Below are 22,670 nucleotides of genomic sequence, written 5' to 3' on the forward strand. Positions count from 1 at the left end.
AATCATGTGATTCTCCTGAATTTAAGGTCTTTCTTCTAGACCTGGTATGCTCAAAGGTCATTTTACTGGCTCGGTTTATGATTTGCTTTTTTTTCCCTTTCCAGATTAAAATTTAAGTCTACGTAACATCAGATCTAGTAGTCTGTGTTTACTTTTTGACAGCCACCAAAAATGAGAAAGCTCTTTACAAACCACAGTTATCCATTAATATCCTGAGCAGTATTCAAAATATATCTCTCGATTTTTGTATTTACTTTTAGGATAAAGTGAAGTATGAGATAATACTTCAGTAGAGCACACCCATTGTCTTGCTATTGCACTCTTCTTGTATTATTGCTATTATAAATAATTTTCAGAGAGTTGAGTCTCTTAGGATTTGGCTCTTCAAGGTTTTACAAATTCAATAAATATCCAACAGTTGCTTAGGGCATCTGTTTCTTTGGTTAAGGAGGTCAAGTCGTGTAAATGGCTGGATGAAAACTGGCCAGATGGAGATCCTTCTTCGAATGTACCCAACATTGGAAAATACTCAGGTTATTCTGAATGATTCACAATCAGATACTATACTCTGTACTTCATAATAGCATTTTGGTCTATGATGGACTACATATTCTTCAGTGGTCCCAAAGGATTATAATAGAGCTGAAAGTTTTCTATCCCCTGGTGATCACAGACATCATTATGTCATACTGCGATCCATTACTAACTTGTTTGTGTTGATGGTGATGTAAATAACCCTATGACATTGCCAGTCACATAAAGTATTCACACTCAGTTATATACAGCACATAAAATTAGATAATGATAATAAGTGAATGACTGTTACTGATCTTCATGTTTACTACATTTTTGTTATTTTAGAGTACATGACTAGTTATAAAAATATTTACTGTAAACTAGTAAGCAGTGTTGGGCAGCAGTTGCCTCATGCATCTAGTGTTATCGTAGCTCTTGACTGATACAAAGGCCACACTGAGTGACTGACCTACACCATCTAGGTTTGTGTAAGTGCACTCAATGATGTTTGTACAACGATGGAATCACCTAACACTGCAGATCTCAGAATGAATTACTGTGTTTCAATGATGCATAATTGTATAACCTTAAAGGTGCCTCTAAAATTGAGAACCTTATGTCTGATGTCTCATTGTTAATCACATTGTGCGTATTCAGCACCAGATCATTCATTTTGGAATACTCCCTGGATGGCAGACTGTACCAGGAGGATGCTCTACTAGAGGGCTTAAAAAAGGAGAAATGTGCTGAGCAGACAAATGTAGCTGCCACACAAATATGTTCTGGATTCTTTTAGCCTGAAAGAGAATAACAGTAAACATGGGAACTAAAACATTTGCTGAAAAAGCTGTTAAGTTCACCTGAAAAGGAGTGAATCTGGATACCTATGGCACTCCACACCATACGCAAAAATTAACCCAAAGTGAATGGAAAGCTCAAATTTAAGAGGTCAAAATATGCAACTCTTAGAAGGAAACAGAAGTGCAAGTTTACATGACTGGGCTAAGCAGTTGTTTCTTATATTGTCACCCAAAGCACAAGCTACAAAAGGAAATTTGATAAATTGGATTTCATGAAGGCTGAGGACTTTTGTTCATCAAGGAGCACAATCATGGAAATGAAAAGAAAATCACAGAATAAGAGAACACATTTACACACCTATATCTGAAAAGGACTTAGTATCTAGAATATGTGAGGAAATCTTATAAATTTAACACAATTAAACTATGGACAATATCTAAATGTTTCTCAAAACAGCTATATAAATGGCCAATACACATAGGAAAAGATGCTCCATATTACTAGGCATTAGGCAATGCAAATCAAAACCACAGTGAGATCCCATTTCACATCTACAGAGATGACTGTAATTCAAAAAAAGAAGAAGTAAAAATGAAGACCAGAATTAGTGAGCATGTACAATAATTGCAACTCATGAACATAGTCAGAATGATGTCTGGTACAGCCACTGTGACAAAATACTTGATAGTTTCTGAAAAAGTTGCATATGTACTTACCTTAGGAAGAAATTCCAGTGCTAGGTATTGGTCTAAGGGAAGTTAGATGTAAACTGGAGACAAATAGTCATACCAACTTATTCATAATGGTCAAGCACGGAAAAAATACAAAATGTATATTGCATCCATACAATGTAATGTTATTCCATTATACAAAGGAATGAGGTACTATTCCATAATACATGATGAACCTTGAAAAATATTGTAGTAAGTGAAAAAAGTGTGACACAAATGCCCATATTGCATATTATTGCATTTATATGAAATATTCAAAATAAATCCACACTTTAGTGATTGCCAGTGGCTTGAGTGAGGGGTGAATTGGAGTTAATTGCTATTATGTATACAGCTTCCTTTTGGATGATGAAAATCTTTTGGATTTAGTTAATGGTGATTATTGCAGAACACATACATAGTGAATTTTATGCTTTGTGAAATATATACCAATAAAAAATTCTACAGAAAAGATTCACTGAATTCACTAAATAATTATCAATATATTTTAAGACATACTTATATATGTGAAAGTTAGAGATACAAGCACACACACACATACACACACACAGGGGAGCTGGAAAGGGGGAGGGGGGAGGGAGAGGGGGAGGTAGAGGGGGAGGGAGAGGGGAGGGAGAGGGAGAGGGAGTGGTGAAGGAGAGGGAGAGGGAGATGGGGTGGGGGAGGGAGAGGGGAAGGGAGAGATTTTTCAACTGATGATTTACTCGTCATCTGGCCACAATGGCCAGGACTGAAGCTAGAAGCCAAGAGCCTCATCCAGGTCTTCCATGTCAGGGGCAGGCCCCCAACACTTGGGCCATCTTCTGCTGCTTTCCCAGGCCATTAGCAGGGAGCAGGATTGGAAGTGGAGCAGAAGGGACTTGAACCAATGCCACATGGTGTTGCAGGGAGCAGCAATGATCAATATTTACAGACATATACAATGTGATTTAGTTATTATCAATATCTTGTTCATAAGTAATTTTTTTCTAATGCAAATGATACATATTTAGTTCCTTCCTTTATTGGATATTTATTGAGAAGGTACTATGTTCTGAGTACTGTCTTTTTTCACATATTTCTTTTATTTATTTGAAAAACAGAGTTAGAGAGAGAGAGAGAGAGAGAGAGAGAGATAAAGAATCGTTCATCTGATGCTTCACTCCCCAAGTAGCTGCAACAGCCAGGGCTGGGCCAAGCTGAAGCTAGGAGCCAGGAGCTTCTTGCAGAGTCTCCCACATGGGTGGAGTGGCCTGAGCATTTGGGTCATCTTTGCCCTCCCAGGAACATTATCAGGGATCTGGATCAGAACAGGTGCAGCCAGGGCTCACTACTCCATAAACTTGGCCCCTGAGCACTATCTTAGTTTCAGAGAATTTAACCATAATTAGGCAGACGTGATTCTTCAGGAAAAGATGAGGATTTTCTAACATTTTTATTTTACTACATACTCTGGAAAATTACACAGAATCCTAAACTGCATTTGTTTGTATAGGATGTGTCTATTAAGGTTTACTCTATTTGATGTTACAACTAAGGCAGTATTTAAATAATTGCTAAACCATGCTGCATCCTTACAGGAACAACAGAGCCATCATCCCTGCACATGTTCTTGTGGGCTCTGTGTTTACGCTGGGGGAGTGCTCTTTCCCTCTGTGAGGGGCAGAGCCTGGCTGGGGATGGGGGGGATGGGGGAAATGGGGGAAAGTAGAAAATGCTTGAGCTCCCACGTTTCCAGCTCAGATCTGCACTCGTTTTTCTCATGAAATATCTTAGTCTTGTTTCTCTCACTTCCTCTAAACAGTAGTTTACTGCTGTTCTAGGCTATTGTCTTAAGTAACTGAATAGTGGGAGGGATCGTTTTTTTCTTAGAAGAACACATTGCCTATTAAGGAGGAAAGCATTGGCTTCTTGACAAAATGCCGTTAGAAGAGCTCTCCCACATGTTTCCGGGTTTGTAGGACTTATCCATCCTCACCTTTCCATTCTCAGTGCATCCTGACAATGTTAGAGCCCAATCCAATGAGTGTTCTGCTCTGGGAAGCTAGTATTTGAAATCATCACATTCAGAAGCACAGGACTGCAATTGCATTGTGGAGTACAGACTACTGCTGCCAAGTGGGATTGTCAACTGGCATGCTCAGCCTGGGTGATAGTTTAATGTAGTAAAAAGTGGAGAAGAGAAAAGATCCATTACCTGGATTCTGGAAAAATTGGAAGAGAACTCCAATAAGATTGTGTGTCTCTTAATTAATGCTTTTATTCTTAACCAGTTATTCCTCAGTACCTTCCAGGCCCACAAGCTTCTTGACACTGAATGTTGGATTTTGTGTGCTTCTCTATAGATTTATTTTTTACCATTTGTAATATTCTGGAGAAAGAATATCAAAAATGCTGAGTTATTTAGCAATAATTTTAAACATCTCAATAATGTAATATATATTCACATATATACAAGAATATTTTTAGTTATTGGATCATAACACGAACTTAACTTCTATATTCTTATGAGTGCATTTTGGTCATATCAGTTGGTAAAATAGCATATCAACAAAGCATGTACAATCATATTGACATTTCCATGCACACTATGCCCAGAAGCATTACTGTGAATTTTTCCTCTCCTGAACACAACTTTTCCTCCCATTTCCCCTTTATGTTGGCCCTGTTCCTACATGAATGTGTTGGATGTATGAATTATTTGGTAGCACTACAATAGACTTAGTGGGGTAATATACATTTTGTGATTCAGAATTGTCTTTGGGAATGCTTTTTAGAGCTATTCTATGTTATTCTGATTTGTTACCTTATTGTTGTAACACATTTTTAAATTTTAAATTTATTGTTAAAATAATTTGGGATCTTAAACATAAATGTCATAAATATCATCACTTTGCATTTTAAACACATGCTTTCATGTCACAAGGGACCCTAAAACATCAAAGTTATTATTGGGAAAATAAACTGTTATTGCCTTAAAATATACTGTGTTGTTGAGTTTATCCTGCTACCCTGAGGTATTGACAATCTATTCTTCTTCATATGTGTCATATTCCTGTTGTAAACTGAAGAAATTAACTAATTATATCATTTTACACATAAGTGTAGAAGAATAACTTTTACTCAACACAATTTTCTCCAACAGGACTGCAGAAGGACTTACGAAGTTACAATAGAGTGTGTGTGTATGTGTTTGCATGTGTGTACATGTGTGTGCACCTGTGTGAGAGTGTGTATGTGCATCAGTGCTCAGCTCCATTAGTGTCACGTAAAGTGTGGCATACAGCTATGATTGTGCACCATTTTTTGTTATAAATTTACCATTTTCTTTGGATCAGTTTTGGAGGATGTGCACCTATATGCCTCTATAGTACCTGTGCATGTTTGATCTGATAGACATGGTAATTACAGTTCTTAAAATCAGAACAAATGTTGCTGGAAAGGAGCAGAAGAGTGAACAGTTGAAGTGTGGGTCATGAAAACAAACTTATTGATGAAAGTATAAGGATCTCCTGAACAATCCTTTCATCTCTCCCCTCTACCATAATCCTTTCTCACAAATGACTATGAAAGCAAGTCCAGACATAATGCAATTTTGTTGAACTGTTCCTAAAAGTGCATTGTGCCACACTAAATGCTAAAATGAGCCCTAGGTTCTGAAGCCCCCTTAAGCTGAAACAACCAGCTGCTTTCATAGAGGCAAGTGAAAGTTCATATTTGCTCTCAGCAATGAATCTACATAGAACACCATGCAGTAAGCAAATGGTGATTGGGAAAGGGTACCACAGTTAAACAGCATACAGATGGATCATCCAGATATTTGAGACACTTTGTACATATTATACATATATATGTATATTTCTACTTTACATGGTTGTTCAATCCTGCTTCTTCTCTCCCTGCATTCTTCTGTGTTTTGGTCTTTGTATAGACTGCAGGAAGACATTCAGACTTTGTGTAAGCAAACGTAACATTTTTCCTGTGATGTGTAAGAAATGAGATATACTAGAAAAACAGTTTTATCACCCACAAAGTCGTTCTGATGACCCCCGCACCACCAGGACCATTTTCCTGCTAAGGATACATGGGTTCTTACACCCAGGTCATAGACAAGAATGCCGTGCTCCTGAGGGGAGCAGACAATGCAGGTGTGTGATCAACATGTGTTCTCTGATGTTGCTCAGGGTGGAAGTGAAGGAGTTAGTTCACTGTGACTTCATTTTGCCTATGAAAAATTTAATGATTGCTATTTTTATTATCCTAACTTTGATGATTTTTCATCATTCTTAACATTACTAAGTATAGTTCTTTCCCAGTGATCAGGAAGAGCACAATGTTTAAGTGCCAATAATTTTAGATGTCTAGGATAGTTTTACAATTCTGTGGAATGCTAATTTTCAGATACCTTGATGATATGATTGTGCATACATTAGTATTTTAGATAGTTTCAATCATGAGTCATAGCTACAATGATTTATTAGAAATGTGAAATACAAAGACCACCTGAGTGGTAAGTTTATGCTGCACTGGTCAAACACTATTTCTACAGACATGTTGATTCACTAACTTCACAGCCTAAACACCCACTTCTTGACCAAAAACCCCCTACAGGGAAATACTAGGTTCTTTCTTTTATTTCTGTCGTATTTTGGTTTTTAAAATCAACTTGTATACTGTCTCAATTTAGTTTTCTAACTACTGAATTGTCATATCAAGTTAAAATATATATATATATACAATGAATATATGAGGTATGCTTACTAGCCAAGTCCTGGTATCAGGTGTGACTGATTATGCTGTTTTTAAATTTATTTATTTGCAATTCAGAGAGAGAGAGAGAGAAAGAGAGAGAGAAAGAGAGAGAGAATCTTCTATCTTCTGGTTCACTCCCCAAATGGCCAGAGCAGGGCTGATCCACAGCTAGGAGCCAGAGGCTTCTTCCAGAGCTCCCAGGTGGGCCCAGGGGCCCAAGTACTTGAGTCATCTAGTGATTTTGCAGATGCATTAGCAAAGAGATGGATTGGAAGTGGTACAGCCAGGACTCAAATTGGAGCCCATATGGGATGCCAGCACCACAGGTGGTGGCTTTAACTTCTATGCCACAGATTCAGGCCCAACTGACTGATTATGTTTTTTAAACAAAAAACACAGTCCAGCATTCTAAAATTCTCAAAAAAAATAGCCCTGTATGAAACAATATGTAACGTTTCCTAAAATGAGGGCCTATCAATTTGGGACAGATTAGGCACAATTTCTGACACCAGAATCCAATATTGCAGCACCAGTTTGAGTCCTGGCTGCTCTGCTTCTGATTCAACTTCCTGCTAAAGCGTCTGAGAAGGCAATGGAAGATGGTCCAAATCCTGTCACGCATGTAGGATTCCTGGTATCTGCTGTTTCCTAGCTTTGACCCAGCTCAGACCTGGCTATTGTGACTATTTGAGGAGTAGACCAGAGAATGAAAACTCTCTCTCCCTCTCTGTCTCCCCTACTCCCATTGTCATTCTGCCAATCAAATAAATGAAGGAATGAATTAAATAAATAAATCTATTAAAATTTTCCTGGAATGAAACACAACAAATTATTTTTATGAAACTATTGATATGCAATGACTCATTCATATGTTATCACATATAATTATAAATATCATTAAATAAGTAAATATGTTTTATTGAAAAATTTAGAGCAAATATTTATATGATTGAATACTTTATACAAAATATTAATGATGAAAGTATTATTTTTTTTCAAAAACAACTAATAAGAGCCAATTATGGAATATGATTAAGGGCTTATTTATTTATTTGCAGGCAAAGTTACAGGCAGAGAGAGGGAGAGACAGAGAGAGAAAGAGAGGAGAGAGAGAGAAAGAAAATCTTCCATCTACTGGTTTACTCCCCAATTGGCCACAATGGCTGGAGCAGGGCCAATCTGAAGTCAAGTTCCAGGAGCTACAACTTAGTCTCCCACTTGTGTCCATTTTTCTATATATTATAGATAGCTAGATATCCTTATCTATATAGAATGGCATATACTGTATATAATATGTATCTTTCTTTAAATAATGTGACTTGAGAAACAGATTTCTCATATTATATTAGCTATATTAAATTCTGACTTATGGATCACCCTAAATTATCTGTTCTTTCTTTACTTATGAATTTTTAGTTTTTTCTATTATGGTTGCTTTCATATTTTGTTATTGCCAAAAATTCTGTAATAAAAAGAGTTAATTTTTATGTTCATAGTACATTGTGTCACTATTACTCAACCATAAAGATTGAGATGTCATGATTCTAGAATTATCTTTAAAACATTTGAGAAATGAAGCCGGCACCGTGGCTCACTAGCCTAATCCTCTGCCTGCGGCGCCAGCTTCCTGGGTTCTAGTCCCAGTCGGGGTGCCGGATTCTGTCCCGGTTGCTCCTCTTCCAGTCCAGCTCTCTGCTGTGGCCCGGGAGTGCAGTGGAGGGAGGATGGCCTAAGTGCTTGGGCCCTGCACCCGCATGGGAGACCAGGAGAAGCACCTGGCTCCTGGCTTTGAATCAGAGCGGTGCACCAGCCGCAGCGTGCTGGCCGGAGCGGCCACTGAGGGGTGAACCAACGGCAAAGGAAGACCTTTTTCTCTGTCTCTCTCTCACTGTACACTCTGCCTGTCAAAAAAAAAAAAAAAAAAAAGATTTAGGTTTGTTTTATGGGAGAGGGAGCGGGAGATGGGAGGGGTGCAGGTGGGAGGGAAGTTATGGGGGGGAAAAGCCATTGTAATCCATAAACTGTACTTTGGTAATTTATATTTACTAAATAAAAGTTTTTTAAAAAAAGAAACGAAGAAGATATTGATGAAGGAGTTATGCAAAAATCTGATAAATTGACTTAACTCCAGTAATGAGTATACAAAGTTTATTGATGGCAGTTTTCCATGTTTGTGTATATTTAATATTTGTACAACAATAAAACAAAGGAAAATTATTTTAATTACACATCTGATTTTTTAGGGCAAGATGAGCCTTTTCTCTATACGAATATAGAAATTCCAAATGTTGACATATTAATCTATTTCTATAGGAAGTTGTAAGCAATACAAATGAAAGTGTTAAATTTAAATTTTATGTGGAATAAGGTCAGGGAAAATTTTATAAATAAGGTTGAAGTAGTTAAACAGAATGAGGCAATGCTATGCGATTGAGTAGCATTATCTGTCAAATGATATTCTGAAACAAATGGGAATAAGGATTTATGTGATAAACAGCATTAGGGCAAATATCTTTAAGAAAGAGAATGTTGGCCAGTGCCGCGGCTCACTAGACTAATCCTCTGCCTGTGGTGCCGGCACTCTGGGTTCTAGTCCTGGATGGGGCACCAGATTCTGTCCCGGTTGCTCCTCTTCCAGGCCAGCTCTCTGCTGTGGCCAGGAAGTGCAGTGGAGGATGGCCCAAGTCCTTGGGCCCTGCACCCGCATGGGAGACCAGGAGGAAGCACCTGGCTCCTGGCTTCGGATTGGCGCAGTGCGGCAGCCACAACGCACTGGCCATAGCAGCCATTTGAGGGGTGAACCAATGGAAAAGGAAGACCTTTCTCTCTGTCTCTCTCTCTCTCTCACTGTCTAACTCTGCCTGAAAAAAGAAAGAAAGAAAGAAAGAAAGAAAGAAAGAAAGAAAGAAAGAAAGAAAGAAAGAAAGAAAGAAAGAAAGAAAGAAAGAAAGAAAGAAAGAAAGAAACTGCTTTGGGGATTCTTCCTCTCTGCCCTCTCCCGGTCTTCCTCCTCCTCCTCCTTCTCTACCTCCTTCTTCTCTTCCTATTTCCCCTGCTGCTGCTCTTCCTCCACCTCCTCCTCCTCTCTCTCTCCCCATCTATCATCTATATATCTATCATCATCATCATCATCACCGCCACCTCTATCGCTATCATCTCTGCACCTGTAACTTTATCTATATCCATACCTGTACCTATATCAGCATGCTGGTCCTAGACTATGTGTGGTAACGTATGGAAGACCTCTGTGCAAATGCCACTAACTTGTAAAGATTAATATCTACTATGTCATGATGATTATAAGAAGTCTTAACCAGGTTCTTGTTGGCCTGCAGGATATATTCAACAAGCTGAAATATCTGACTTGGATCACTGAATTGTGAGCCATGTGCAGGGTTTTTTAAAAAAATTTTAATAACAGTATTTATTTAAAATATCACACGGCCCAAGGTGTTCTACTTCAATGTTTCCTGCATGAGTAGTTTCCAAATCCCAAAGATTAGATACTAGGACCCTAGGTCAGTATTTAGCCCCTAATAGTTCATTGGGTAAAGTGGACTCCAAGTACCTAAGGATTATCTCTGTTCATTTGAATGTTTTCTGTCCGGAAAGTTAACAGCTTGAGTGCATTTTGAGTAAAATACTAAAGGAAACTGGCTGATAAATATATCAGTGTTGTCTATCAGGTTAAAAGAGATATATATCTGTTCTTTTTCAACCCACTGTTAAGCTGTCCTCCATACACTTATCACAGAAACAATTATCTCTCAGTAGTTTTATCTCCAGACATTTTCCTGACCAGACAGAAAGAATCTGTGGAAGTAGTCATTTCTCTTGCTTGTTTTAAGAAGGATTGTGTTGGTTCTTCCATGAGGAATCACTTACACATGCTGTTGAAAAAATCTAAATACAATGACTGAATGTACTTGCTATGTAGACTTCATTCCTAACACAGATTAAGTTATACTCCCAAACTGTTGAAGCCAAATAAACCACAAGGCACAAAATTGATGATAAACTTTTTTTGGCTGAGTATCGGCTATTTTTCAAGTTTATGAAGCTGTCAAATGATAAAATTTGGTAACATAATATTTTTTATATCTTCTAATTATGCAATGAAATGGAACCTGTTTCAGTGCGAAGGGAGACATTGAGGAGTAGGGGATCAGGGAAGAATGTGTTAAGTGAATAGAATGCTGAAAAAGTCTGCCCTCCGTGGAGTGATGAAAAGCACTTGTGAGATAAGAGAGTGAATGCCAATGTAAACAGAAGGGAAAACATGCGAGTTATGATTCAAAGTCACCAAGGTAATTTGTGGATTAACTCATATTAACTATATATTTTGTATGTTGTGGTTTCCAGGCTTAAAAAATTGTATGTCAGTCTTTCCTTTGCAATTCATTAGGCTAAAAACTTTAACGACTCTTTTTGGAAATTAAATGAATATTTAATGTCAAAGAGTCCTAGGGATTTTGAATATCACACTGATTGCTTACCTGTTACACAATGGTGTATATCATTACTCAATTATTATTCTTGTTAGCAGAAAAAACAGAGATTTAGAAGAAACATAATTACAAATCACCTTTATAAAGAATCTCTACAGAAATGTCAGATATTTATGAAATGTATACATACTTTGTAAATAATCAAATTTTTGAATAATTCTACTGCATTCATTTTGCTTTATATAATGCAATGAAGAGACTCTTGCTGAATTTATAAATGCAAGGTGAGATACTATTTTATAAAATGTGTCTGTTCCTGCTGCAGAAGCAATACTTTCATAGAAGACTTTGCCTTTTCATACTTCTACCACCAAAGTAACAATTTAGAATATTTTATATAGAAAAACACTATTGATACATGTGTTGTCAAGAAAACCAACTTTAGATCCATGTAATGGTCTCTTCACTCGCTAGTGATGTGACTGCTGCACATGAAATTCATGTTCGTATATCAACAAAATGATTCATTGTTACACATAATGCACAGCCCAGGTGGACTCTGAGCAAGCGCAACCATGAATACCAAATCTGCCAACGTTGCCTTTCTGCTGTACTTCTCACAGGCAATGTGCCTTTGATGGGAGGTGAAGATCCTCACGTTTGCCTTCCCCTCCCAGCTAGCATTTCTGAAGGTGTTTGTCTGGCTCTTCCAAAACCACCCAGGGAACGTTGTGTCTTATTAAACTCAGATTCTCAGTTGGTGAAGACTGGAATTTATACTGCTGCCAGTTACAAAAGACAGAGGGTCCCCGAGTTCCCACATAGTTGTCAAGGAGTGAATGAACTGGTTTCTACGTCAGTTATTCCACTTGCTCACTGCAACAATAGCTCTTTCCAGAACCAAGTCTTGTTGACTTTGTTCCAAGCCTCCCAGTAACTCTTGCCAAATCTTTTTTGATAGGTGGTGCCTCGGGGAAGCATGACCAATTTGAAACCATAAGAAAAGGAGTTAATGCTTCAATTCAACCCATATTACATGATTTGCATAATGCAAACCTCATTGATTCCTGCTGTCCACCATATCTTACAGATATGATTTAAAAGATACTCATCTTTGGAGATTTTATGCCAAAATTTAGCACAAATCACTATACAACTGAAATTCCAGTACAATTAACCATGTACATCAGTGTAACTGAAAATCACAAACAAAACCAGAATCAGGAAATGAAGTCATAGTAAGAAATTCTTACTCATTGAGTATTTCTACCAATGTATTGATGCTCCAATGGGATAAGGGCTCTATCTAATTTTTCTCACCATTCTCCCTCTGTAATTAAAAGAGCACAGTTCTTCATAATAAATGTGTGTTGAGTAAGTGAATGGTTGCTGTCCTAACACCACATATCACTAGAACATTCATAACCAAAGAATAGTGTGCAGGCAGACCAGGGAAGGGGAAAGAAAGCGACACAAGAGTTTCAAGTATCTCCGCAGTTTTCATCAAAGGAAACAAATGACTTGATCATGTTTATTCATTAAGAACTTACTATGTTTGTCTTGCATGTTGCTTCAGGTTGTTCTAGAAACCCTGGATACTTTTGAGGCATTTGTTAACTTTAAAAATATTATAGTCACAGTTAATTGGCAATAATATATATTAGCAATACTAAAATAACTATCTTAATATTATTCTAGATATATATGATAACACCTTATTCTGAATATTCTGAGTGAAATTGAAGCCATGAAATCATTTAGCAGATGTACAGATGTATCTTTGATATTTTTCTTAACTGAAAGAGCATACAGACATGAAAAAAAATTCTTACACTGATGAAATTTTTAAAAATCACTCTTTTGAAATTTTTGAACTTGAGGAATTAAATGATAACCTATGGTATTGCACACTTCTATTATCCATTCCTAAAATGTATTGCAAAATGTTAATACTAGCGTATTATCATAACACTTCTTTTCCCTGTGGATCACAAAAATAGCATTAGTATTTTAGAAAATTTCTTTGTGCAAAATTTCTTTATAGTAATGTAAAGATTATATAAAAAGTACATAGAAATGGGCTTACAGGTTTTATATCACTTTGTGTCTTTATTATTTTGGTCCATGAAGAGAAGTATATTTTGGTTGAAAGTGCTCAGGAGTAGGTGCAGGCCTATATTGTCTCACTTGACTTTGAAGTCTCATTGTTTTAGTGGATGTTTGACTTAGTGTGTAGGTTGCCACTTGGGATGCCTGCCTCTCATACCAGAGTGCCTGACTTTCAGTCCCCACTCTGCTCCTGATTCCAATTTCTTTCTTCTGTGTTCCCTGAGAAGCAGCAGGTGATGGTCCAAGTAGTTAGATTGCTGCCATCTATGTTGAAGACCTGGATTGAGCCTGACTCCAGGCTTTAGTCTCTGGGTCTATTCCCAAATTTTTCAGGCAGTTGGGGAGTAAACAAGTGGGTAGGAGTTCTCTGTCTGTATTTCTCGCTTCCTTTCAAATACGTTTTAAGTATTAAAATAAAAGCAAAATATTGTATCTGGCAATTTAAGACATAGAAAAGTAGTTTTTCCTTGATTGAAAGAAATTTTGGCATTTGAATCACAGGATAATGAATATCCAAGCAGGTACTGTGCTACAATATAAATGCATGAGCTTGGGAATTCACAGACCTTGGCTTAGATTTCAGATCTTTCAATTATTAACTACGTTGGCCAGGGCAAATTACCTTAATACTTTAAACTCAATCTATTGGTCTGGAAACTGAGTGGAAATAAATCTTATCATTCATAGGTGTAATGAGAAAGAAAGTATCTAAAATATGAAAAAAGAGAAGAGTAAGACTAGATGCTGTTTATGGGATATAACATATATTTTCATGGGTACTTTTTATGAGGGAGTGTGACAGTCATTTCTTGTTACAATATTCCAAATGTGAAAAGGAATAAAAATAGACAGGCATGTTTGCCATTTTTAGAGCATATATCCAGGTAGTCATACACACACACACACACACACACACACACCCCTACCTTTATATAACAGCTATAAAGTGCTGGCCATTTAGCCTAACCATTGAGACTCCACTTAAGATGCCTGCATTCTGTGCCATAGTGCTGGGATTAGATCCTGATTCCAGCTTCCTGCTTACATAGACTCTACAAAGCTGCAGGTGATGCTTCAAGTGGTTGTGTGGGCTTGGCCTGGCAAATTTAGCTTTTGTAAGCATCGGGGAGGAACCAGCAGATGGGTTCACTCTCTCTCTCTCCCTCTCTCTCTCTCTCCTCTCACTCTCTTCCTTTGCCTCTTGGTCTAGCAAATAAAAACTTTTAAAAAGTGATCATGGAGTTAAAATTTAATAAAATTAAATTATTCCAGTGTGAGGTAATCTAGGATAACAGTTAAGAACATAGGTGTTGTATACAGACACACACAAGATGCAGTTCTGAGTCAACTGATTTCTTGCATTGTCTTAAGTTACTTAATATTTCCAGTCTCTTTTTCATAAGAGAGTTCATTCTCCATCAGAGATTTGTGATGTCTCATAAAGGAGATAATATATGAAAGCATGGAGAAAGTAATCAAGATAACGGGGATACTCAGCCTGTGGTCATTGCTATTTCACAGGTCTCTTGCAAAACACAGTAAATCTAGAACATCAGATCAGTGCCTCCTATGGGACGAAATGGTTTTTTATTGGACACAGCGGGGAAAGTCAGCAATGAAGATTCAAAGCAGATTTTTATCCTCAGTCCCTTGACCTAGAATTTGAAATTCAAGCTCCTTTGATTTTTCAAAAGTCCCAAACAGAACTATACGCTTAGTGTACTCTCACCTCATTCTAATCCTAACTCTCTTGAACTCTTATCTGTGTGAACTTTGGCAAGAAACTAAGTTCTCTAAGTTGTCATACTTGAAAGTACTTTGAACAAATAGAAGATACTGCTATTTGATTTCATTGAAATAAAAGTTACCATGAGGTTTATATTTTTCATTTTTAATGAAATATAAATAAATCTTATTGATTTCTTAAATTAAATGATGGTGAAATTAAATGAAAGTTTGCATTAAGGGGCATTTATAAATGTTTTGTGCTAATTGCATTTTTTTTTTTTTTACAGGCAGAATGGACAGTGAGAGAGAGACAGAGAGAAAGGTCTTCCTTTGCCATTGGTTCACCCTCCAATGGCTGCCGCGGCTGGCGCATCGCGCTGATCCGATGGCAGGAGCCAGGTGCTTCTCCTGGTCTCCCATGGGGTGCAGGGCCCAAGCACTTGGGCCATCCTCCACTGCCTTCCCGGGCCACAGCAGAGAGCTGGCCTGGAAGAAGGGCAACCGGGACAGAATCCGGCGCCCCGACCGGGACTAGAACCCGGTGTGCCGGCGCCGCTAGGTGGAGGATTAGCCTATTGAGCCACAGCGCCGGCCTACTAATTCCATTTTATCAAGCTGTTGAGCTTCTTTTTTTACTTAGATGACACATTTTCATTTCTATTGAAAATTTTTCTGTGGATAAGAATGACTCTATGTCTCTTTGTCACTACAATTACAATAAAGATGACATACACAATACTGTAAAACATCAGGTTCTTTAAGCTGTGGGGCCTTGGTTGCAAGTTACAAAAATAAAAAAAAATGCAGAAAAATAACTAATAAGGAAGCTCTTGAAAATATGATCGAAGGCTCTGAATCTAGGCAGAGAGCAAGACAGCAAAGGCAACAGTCCTTAAGAGACTGCTTCTGATTCAGGCCCTGGAGCCAAGCTAGCAGTACCACAAGCCTTGCCCCACGGAGGACTATGACCTTAAGCACATAACCTCTCTATAACCTCTTATCCAGAGTCTAAACCGAGATGATTTTTTCTGTGAATTTAACTCGAATTATTCACAAAATAGTCAGAAAAACCTGAAACCATGGCCATCATCATTTTATGCCATAGAGTCACTGCACATAGTCATTATAAAACCAATGATACTACGCTTTCAAATTTCATCCTTCCCAAAGCTCATGAATGTGTTTTTTTGCCTTGGTGGAGAGGAGACCAGAAGAGAGAGAAATTGCATGATTTCTCTCTGAGTGGAAGGTACAAGTCCTTAATGCTAATATGGAATTTGGATGTCAAACAATCAAACATTTGAAAATGCCCATAATAGCAAGGATGACCATACGTGTTTGACAGCATGAGAAAGTGCCTGCATTTAACTAATACTTCATATGATTAAACATGCATTCCTGGCAGAAGCGTCATATGGTGGATGACAAATTTTATGGTTATCCTAACCATCATTTATGCCTCCTCCTCCTTCTGCTTTCAACCCAAAGAAAAAGATCTTGTTAATAAAATTACGTTTTCAATCATAAAAAAATCCATTCATTTTCTTCAGCAAAAAAAAAAAAAAAAACACAACAAAATAATAAATAAAAACCACAACATGCTAACCAATATTCTGTTCATCTCTAAGTTCTGAATTGCTGGGTGCTATCTTTGTCTATTTTATTTTTTGCTATTCTGCATGAGCGTTTTTTCGCTTTTGAGTTAAATTATAAAATCATCATCACTACCTAAATACTGTACACACATACACACACACACACACGCATATTTGGGTAGGGACATCCCTTCCCTTCACACAGTGCTTCTACTAATCTTTGACATAAGGAATGCTTCATCTACCACCATGCTGTTCCACATAGCATCATGTCTGATCAGGAAACTCACTTGAGATCAAAAGAGTGACCATGGGCTTATGTTCATGGAATCCACTGGTCTCACTATGAGCACCACTTGTATCTTGAATAGTTAGCTGGATATAACAGAAAAAAATACTTGGATAGGTTTAGTTACAGTGCCACTAAGTGACCTTGCTCTACAGAATACAGCATATGCTTTCAAAGACCTGCCCAAAACATGGAGAAAATCATTTTATCAACATTTATCTTCTATACATGCATAGTGTCCCTAGACATTATGTAAATTTGTTAATCTATGTCCGTTCAGAGTTTATCAGAAAATACTTTTCATTAATTTTAGCTTCAAAAGTGTTTTTCTTATAAATCAGCATATATGAATTATAAATAATAAGGAATTCTATAGTAAGGAAAATGTTAAACATATGGCTGAGTTTGTCAGAATCCTAAAAATCAGATTGCAAAATAAATTCCAGAAATTATGGTACTATCTATATTTTTGTTTCTCTGAGATTGACTCTACTTGTTTTCTTTTCTTTTCTTTTTTTTTTTTTTTTTTTTTTTTTGACAGGCAGAGTGGACAGAGAGAGAGAGACAGAGAGAAAGGTCTTCCTTTGCTGTTGGTTCACCCTCCAATGGCTGCCGCGGCTGGCGCGCTGCGGCCGGAGCACCGCACTGATCCAAAGGCAGGAGCCATGTGCTTATCCTGATCTCCATGGGGTGCAGGGCCCAAGTACTTGGGCCATCCTCCACTGCACTTCCGGGCCACAGCAGAGAGCTGGCCTGGAAGAGGGGCAACCGGGACAGAATCCGGCGCCCCAACCGGGACTAGAACTGGTGTGCGGGCGCTGCAAGGCGGAGGATTAGCCTAGTGAGCCGCGGCGCCGGCTCTACTTGTTTTCAAAATGTCTCTATAGTGGAAGCACTAAACAGCTACAAAATCTAAAAATCGTCATAGAGAATGACTGTGTTAATGTTATTAAAGTTCTGATTCTTCATTTTTTATAATAAAGCATGATAATTATTATTTTTAGTTGAATGTTGAAATTCAGGAGTCTGAAGCTGGATACGGAACTTCACTGGAAGTAAGCCTAAAACATCCCAAGTCTTTCTCTCTGAAGATTTCATGGAAATCAGTGAAAGTGGCTGAGTTCTTTATTTTACTTATAAAACTAAGCTCTTTATTAAATGAAGTGGTAAAATATGCTTATTTCACATAAAATATATTTTTAAATTTAAGGGAAACAAAATATTTGCTTAGAGATTAGACCAATAACAAATGTATTTCGTAGAAGGACTTGAATCAATAATGAAAGAAAGATCCATGGACATTCATAGACTAGTGTTGGGAAATACTTATCGTTTGAACTTAATGCAATTCCACATTGTCTATTAAATAGAAAAAGGACTCTGGTTTTGCAAAAGGCAGTAAAACTGGTATCTAACTTCATTTTTCCAGTACACAATTAGATAAGAGATAGAGATACACAGAGAAATAAACAGATGAGAGATATACGAGAAAGTCCTTTTAGAAGACTAGCAGCATCGTGGAAATGACCTTTACTGTTCTTACAGCATTTACTCAGAGGCATCTGCTTTGTCGTTGTTTAAAGGACCTGTGTACAATATAATTTGACTCAAATTTGGGGACTGTGAGGAACAAAACTCTATTTTGATTACTTCAATTAGATCTCTGTACACTAAGAGTAGAATACTTTTCTAATCAGTTACAGAATAGTATCCTAGTACACTTGCTTTAACTAGGATCCTTGGAATTACATGGCCAATTTACAGCTACAGTAATCCACGGGTCATGTAATTTTGACAGTGTGCATCACCTGATGTTCATTAGGGACACAATGACCCTTTGCCTCCAATTAAATGCTGTGTTTTGGTGTCTGACAACACAAATATTCCCACTCCCAGTATTTTTGGAGTGACAATTTCAGTGTTCTTTCTTGGCATCACTCAGTTGTAATGGTTATTTAATATCTTTTGATAAAAGTCAGAATTTTTGAGACTCAGTTGGTGAATGATTAAGCAGATTATCTAACACTATATCATTTAAATATTCCAAAATTTTCTCGCATGTCCACATTAAGCCAATGGATTATGAAATTATAGCTGTAATGGGTTTCCACTGAGCCTAAATTTTAGGCAGCAATTTTTTTAAAAAAATATTTTATTTATTTATTTGAAAAACCGAGTGATGAAGAGAAGGAGGGGGAGGGACGGAGGGAGGGAAGGAGGAGGGAGAGAGAGAGAGAGAGAGAGAGAGAGCGAACGAGCAAAAGAGAGTACTTCCATCTGCTGGGTCACTCCCAATACAGCCACACAGGTAGGTATGGGCCATGCTGATGCCAGGAGTTAGGAACTCCACCTGGGTCTCACACCTGAAGGCAGAGACTCAAGCATTTGAGTCATCTATCACTGCCTCCCTGGCTTAGTAGCAGGGAACTGATCTGAAATGTGGAGTAGCTAAGAACTGGTACTAGGATGTGGGATGCCACTGTTGCAAGCATTGACTTAACCCTCTGCACCACAATGCCAGCCCCATCAAGAAACTTTTGAAAAGCTAGAAACATGTCTAATTGTTTCCAATAATCTGCCCTATCCACATCCCTTGAGTAAGGATTTATTTTGAAATATTCACTGCAATGTAATATTTTTTCTGGTTGCTTAAACCCTTCAGAGTTTATTCCTATGAAAATTTAAATAAGAATTTGCTCATTTAAATAAGTTTATAAATTCTGTTGTTATTTTTTCTGAATGTTTTTGGTTCCTAATTCGTGCTCAGCTTTGAGTCAACTTCTAAGGACAAAATAACCTCTAGGGAATAGAGTGAAAATTAACTTCTCAATATGAGGTAAATTCCTGATATGCAAGGAAGCTAAGGAAGGTCTGCAATAGGCACATTTATAAATTTACTAATATCATCCTAATAAATTTATTTCTATTCTAACAATAGTAAAAAGCAATGAATTTTGAACTTAATCATGGACTCAAATAGATAAAGAAAATTTATAAAGATTGAGGCATTGAAGAGGACAGAATTGGAAACTGATCAATGAACAAAGTGCATGTTGTAGGATTCAAAAGCATTAGCAAATCCAGCCACAGAATTCTGCCTTGCTGGTCAGCACATAACTGCCGCTGGATATAGCTGTGAGTATTAGAGTACTATATATTCAGATACAAATCTTCAAAAGCCATCCTTTCACCCTCCACTCAGGTTTCAAAATCTTTGATGGTATGATACAACTGGCTAACTTTGGGACACTTGATTTCACTTTGACAATAAGGGGCTTAACAAAGAAGAAATTGAGCCTTCTGGCTTGGGTAGGGAGAGGTAGGATTCCAAGGGGGTCAAAGTATTACAAACAATTAGGAAGCAATTTGGGAGGATGGGCAGACAAAACATTGAAAAGTGACAAATATCTCCTCCCTCTCTTATTACCACTCTTACATTTAACAGGGATCACTTTTCAGTTAAATTTAAACACCTAAGAATAATTGTGTTAATTACAGAGTTCAACCAATAGTACTAGAACAAAAAAATACTAAAAAGGATAAAGTATTATTCAACAGGCAGGACAAGGGCTGATTAAGTCACCGTTTCTCATAGTGTCCATTTCACTTCAACAGGTTTCCCCTTTGGTGTTCAGCAATCGGACTTGCCCCAAATGGTAGAGTTAGACACATACCAGGGGATTCCAATTCAATCCCATCAAGGTGGCATGTACCAATGCCATCTCACTAGTCCCAGTGATCAATTTCTGTTCACAATTGATCATAATGATAGGACTAAGAGTCAAAGGGATCACACAAACAAGACTAGTGTCTGCTAATACTAACTGATAGAATAAAAAAGGGAGAGAACAATCCATCATGGGATTTGGGATACACAGCAGACTCATAGAATGGCAGATGTCCTAAATAGCACTCTGGCCTCAGAATCAGCCCTTAAGGCATTAGGATCTGGCTGAAGAGCCCATGAGAGTATTTTAGGCATGGAAAACCAAGACACTCTGGCAAAAAAACAAAACAAAACAAAACCTAAATAAAAGATCTCTTCTAGTGAGATCCCTGTTGAAAGAATGGGGCCATCAAAGAAGGAGGTACCTTTCTCTGAAGGGAGGAGAGAACTTCCACTTTGGCTATGACCCTGTCTGAATAAAATCGAAGTTGGTGAACTCAAAAGGCTTCCATAGCCTTGACAACTCATGACTAGAGCCTAGGGAGATTACTGACGCCATAAACAAGAGTGTCAAATTATTACGTCAACAACAGGAGTCACTGTGTATTTACTCCGCATGTGGGATCTGTCCTTAATGTGTTGTCCAATGTGAAGTAATGCTATAACTAGTACTCAAACAGTATTTCACACTTTGTGTTTCTGTGTGGGTGCAAACTGATGAAATCTTTACTTCATATATACTGAATTGATCTTCTGTATATAAAGATAATGAAAATGAATCTTGATGTGAATGGAATGGGAGAGGGAGTGGGAGATGGGAGGGGTGCGAGTGGGAGGGAAGTTATGGGGGGGAAAGCCATTGTAATCCATAAACTGTACTTTGGAAATTTATATTTACTAAATAAAAGTTAAAAAAAAGAAAAGTGACAAATACAAATGTCTATTGGCAATGTCTTAATATGTCAGTCCTATGCACCTTTTTCTCTGTATCCCTTCTCCAAGATAATTTGAACAATAATCACTATAACCTGTTTCTTTCAAAAAATATGGATGAATTATTTAGTACAGGTTCATATATTCTTCACTACATCAAATTTCTCCATTCTAAAATTACAATTTTAGAATTTTAGAATTTCTGCATAATATAATTTCTTCTATAGGTAATGAAAAGTTTCCCAATATTAAATACTCTATCATGTACACATCCAAACAGACTATGTGTCTTATTGTTGAAACTTTTTCTTAGTAAATATTTCATCTTAATGCCTTGTTGTAATTTTATGTCTTTCCCAGCTAGTTTTTGGAAGGGTAGATTCTGGAAAATTTGTTCACATATTTTTTTAAATAATAAAAAATGTTTTATTTATCTATATGCCAGTATAATAAAAAATGGATTCTGATCCCTACAGAAATCCCTGGTGCCAATAATACACAAAAATAATCAATCCTGGACAGATTAAAGACAAAACTTTAAAATTAGAGAAAATGTAGGGAAGAAAACCTCAAAAGGAATGCCTCCTGCCCCGCATCTGTAAATATATCAGTATGTTCAGGGCATTCTCTTACTAATTACAGTATAATTATCAGACCTGACAAGTTACAGCATATAATACTGTTATCTAGTCTACATTCTGTATTCAGACTTTGCCAGTTGTCACTCTAGTCACTATTTTTTTCCCACACATCTGGGATCCGTTGAATTTTGCTGTAATGTCTCTGGTCTTTAATCTGGAGTAGTTTCTCAGCACTGTTTATCTTTCATGGCCTTAATTCTTTTAGAGTATAGAACTGTTATTATGTAGATTCTCCCTCAGTTTAAGTTTGTGTTCACATATTTTTTAAAAAAACAAATTTTCATTTTTTTCCTCTTTTTCATAGGAGATACATTTCAATGAGAACTATTCACTCTGATTTCTTTTATGCGACTTTCTTTTTACTGTCCCTTCCTAAGTACAGTTGCTTTTCTACATCATCCATTTGTGCTGAAACTGTGCATTCCAACTGTTTTTAGCTCTGGCTACAATTTGGTTCATTGGTGATTGTTTAAAACATGCT

The sequence above is a fragment of the Oryctolagus cuniculus genome, chromosome 9 (genome assembly GCF_964237555.1).
Source record: "Oryctolagus cuniculus chromosome 9, mOryCun1.1, whole genome shotgun sequence".
NCBI lineage: Eukaryota > Metazoa > Chordata > Mammalia > Lagomorpha > Leporidae > Oryctolagus > Oryctolagus cuniculus.